The sequence below is a fragment of the Solanum verrucosum genome, unplaced genomic scaffold (genome assembly GCF_900185275.1).
Source record: "Solanum verrucosum unplaced genomic scaffold, falcon-dt-bn FXZP01000118.1, whole genome shotgun sequence".
Taxonomy (NCBI): domain Eukaryota; kingdom Viridiplantae; phylum Streptophyta; class Magnoliopsida; order Solanales; family Solanaceae; genus Solanum; species Solanum verrucosum.
Genome location: NW_026020568.1, coordinates 1,293,510 through 1,297,714, shown reverse-complemented (window position 1 = coordinate 1,297,714; position 4,205 = coordinate 1,293,510). Strand labels below are relative to the sequence as shown.

The 4,205-nt window shown below is 27.7% G+C and overlaps 1 pseudogene; it reads left to right on the top strand.

The window, feature by feature from the left end:
* The first annotated feature begins 2,546 nt into the window (after window positions 1-2,546).
* Window positions 2,547-4,205, top strand: LOC125810596 (protein trichome birefringence-like 40; annotated as a pseudogene).

Here is a 4,205-nt window from a genome sequence, read left to right as displayed (position 1 = left end):
GAACTAACTAGCTAGAAGCTAGTAAATGTTTGTGGGACATCCGATAAAATTAGAACGATATAACCAAAAGCTAGTAAGAATGTTACTAATTAATGGGTACAACTTTGCTTGTAATTGTAAATTTGTAACAATTTTTGTTATCTATTTATGATTTCATTCTAGAATTTTAAGCAAAAAATAGTGTGAAAAGGCTATGTGTTGGTAGTTGGGCCTGTGCCATGGAGTTGGTGGTTGATAATTAGAAGGGAATGCAATATATTTTGTTATCGAATTCATCTAAATTTAATACTTTCGATATAAAATATAAGTTTATATATAAAATTCACTAAAAGTAAATAATATGTCAAAATTTATAATTTTAAAAATATAATAAATTTGTTGCTAAGAGTTTTAATAATTGAACCCCTAAAATTTAATTTGAAATCTGACTCTAGATGTTAGTCATGCGGAACTGACAAGATTATCTAAACAAGATTACCTTTAAATTATATGGATTGTAATTCTTATGTTATTAGGCAGAAATGATGCCATTATATTTGTATTGATGCATAATATTTAAGGACAATTTTAAATATATACAATAAAATAATTAATTTATAATAAATATAGTCATGTTTTTCTTTATATAAAAAATAGTCAAAAAGTCATAGAAAGTATACATTGACTATACATTATGATACGCTCAAAAAATTAAATATAACTTACATATATATTTGGTATACACTGACCATACATTATGATACACTCAAAAAGTTTTTTTATACATGAAGTAAATATTGTCTATTCAATATCGACCAACTCAAAATCACTTCTAATTAAACACTCTCAAATTTTAGATATGCAATCCTCTCGATGTTTCGAATATTTGATAAATTCACACGAAAAAATTCACGTAATTTTTTTTAGTTTTTTAAAAAGGAGAAACAACGAAGAAGAAGAGAAAGTTTGCGTCGGCCATTAATTTCTTTAGTAAATAATATGACTGAATGACCAAATTTTCTAAAGAAAAGTTGGGCTAAATAAACTTATGAACTGACATTGTGCATAATCATTTATGATATATATATATATATATATATAAAGTAAAATTCTTCTTTTAACAAAAATATATATATGTAAAACAAATATGTCCGATAGAGGACATTCAACACGGGATGAATAATTATCAAGTACATACACATGTTCCAAAAGGGCAATCAACTATTTCTCTGTCTCTAATTACTAGTTCATTTTGAATTGACACATTTATTAAAAAAATAATGATTGACATAATAGTTGACCAATTTTGTTTTAAAAAATATTGAACGAATGATACAAGCAACCAATTTTGAAGAACTATCAAGTGAAGCAAGAAAAATACTCAATACTAGGACTCAAATACCTAATAAAACAAGAAAATTTATGTAAAAATGAAGACAACATAAAAGAAACATAGGATAGTGATTCGCATACACATAGCATTGGGACATAACATTTGATAGAGCATTAGTTTTTGAGCGTCAAATCTTTATTGATTGTTGAAATTCGAATAATAATTTTATTTTTGGACATAGATTTATTCATATATCACCTTCAACCATATATACATGAAGTTTAATCATGTAAGTGACCTCCCATCTTTAAACAAGATTTTATAACTTCGGGCTCGAATGTTTGAAATATTTGAAAAGTAGTTAAAATTAAATTTTTAATGCACTATGAATATAACTTATACGATGGTCCTAAAATCGAGTATTTGTGAACTTAACTCGTTTTAAATGCTCCTATGATATGTGTGAGTTTAATTCTCACTATCTTTTTTTAATTATTTTTTTCGTTTTTTTCCTGATCCCTTATTTATAATAAAATAATAACTATTAAATTTTTAAATGTGAGAAGGGTTTAGCCAACATCTGCAATACCAGTGCCCTTTTTTTTAATTTCCTTTTTATTTTATGATTTATAAGAATGTTTTGACTTTATTTTATGCCAATTTATTTTAAAATTGCAGACATGCAAGAACGAGGAATAATATAAATAGTACTCCCATAATTCAATTTATGTTGCACAATTCGATTGTGAAAGTTAAACAATTTACTTTTGATTGTGAATTCAAGTATAAAAAGTTTAAACTTTTAAAAACAAAATTTATATATTTGAAAACAACATAAAAAGTAATATAAGTCAAAATAGTTAATTATTTAAAATGATTTAAAAGATAGATAAAAAAATTTCAGTCAAATAAAAACTTGTTGAATTTTAAAATTTAAAAAGTGTCACGTAAATTTAGACGGAGAGAGTAGAAATTGAGAATAGGGAGATGCGTGATTCCTCTATGTGAGTTTACCATGTGTGCTACATGTGAAAATATTGAAACATAATATTTAAAAATGGTATTAATCCTAATTTTTAAATTAGTACTACATGCATGTTACATCACTCTTAGAAGATAATTAATTTTTAATTTTATGAGAAATATCATCCAATAACTTTCAAATAGAACCTCTTGATTATATATAGAGCCAAAAATTAGCTTTCAAATATATCTCTCCATCTTTTTTTTTTCAATGGGTAAAGTAGTTGAGAGATTTGGCCTTTTTCTAAATATTACTCCTATTTTTGTTGTTATAATAGTAAGTTTTTGCTTATTAGAAGCAAATGCTCATGAGGTAGTCACTAATATTAGTCGAAAGAGTTGTGATTTATTCGAAGGAAGTTGGGTTTTTGATAATTCATTTCCATTATTATAATTTTGCAGATTTGATGGAAAAAACTTCATGAAAAGATACAGAGGAAAAAGGATAATGTATATTGGGGATTCTTTAAGTCTTAACAACTTTGAATCCCTTTTATGTTTGCTTCATGCTGCTCTCCCCAAATCCAAATTCAAGCAACAAATAAATAAACATTCTGTTTCCGTCACTTTTGAGGTCAATCCCGTCTTTTTTCTTATAATCGCATGCAGTAACTTAAGCTCAAACCTTATATATATACGTGTTACAAATTTAATTTGCAGGATTATGGAGTCGAAGTGATACTATTTCATTCAAATTATTTGGTAGACATTGAAGTGGTACCCAATGTTGGAAGAGTATTAAAACTAAATTCCATTAAAAGTGGAGAAATTTGGAAGCAAGCTGATGTTTTGATCTTTAATACTTGGCTTTGGTATCTACGAGCCGATTCTAAGCAACAGTATGTACTTAAACATTTACAACCCCGTTTGATCATAGATTTTATGAGTAGATTTTTTCAACTGAATCCACGATCAAACGCTAGCTTACGTACGTCACAATTGAAGTATATTTTTGTATGTGTTGTAGATGGGATTTTGTTGAAACTAATGGCACGGTATCCAAGGACATGAACCGTATTGAAGCTTTTCGTATAGGATTAAATACATGGGCTAAATGGGTTGAAAGAGATATTAATACAAAGAAAACCAAAGTATTTTATCAAGGAGCATCAGCCACACATTACCAGTAAGAACTTTCATCCTTCTAATTATTAAATTTTGTGTTTTTTTTTATGCTTTACAAAAGTAATTTTGATGAATATTTTGTGACTAATATGTGTATATAATGTATACATAGTGTATACTTTATGCTAAACATTTATATACACATTTCTATATAAATAATATACAGTCGAAGTATATAGTAGTGTATATTTTGGCCATGTTGGTACACTAGATGGCCGAACGGTACATTTATGCAAGTTATGCTTAATTACCAATTTGATGGGTCATTTAGGGTTCAACAACGGGTCAACCGATCAAGTTAACAAATAAGGTCATAACTCAATATGTCCAAACTTAAATTACATTTCTGGTGTAAAAATCCCGAATACTAAATGATTCATATATATCGTTCTATTTGCCTAATATTTTACAACTATTTTTTTTTTCCAGTGGATCTGAATGGGGTGAGCCAGAAGTAAAGAATTGTTTCAATGAAACAAGACCAGTAAGAGGTTCAACATACCCAAGTGGATTACCAATTCCAGTAAACATAGTGAAACAAGTATTAAAGAACATGTCAAAGCCAATAGTAAATTTACTTGACATAACAAAGCTAACACAACTAAGAAAAGATGGACATCCAAGTATATACAATGGTATACATGGCTTTGATTGTACACATTGGTGTATTGGTGGAGTTCCTGATACTTGGAATAATATTCTATATGCATCTCTCTTTCCCACTTCTCCCAACCACTCCATTTAA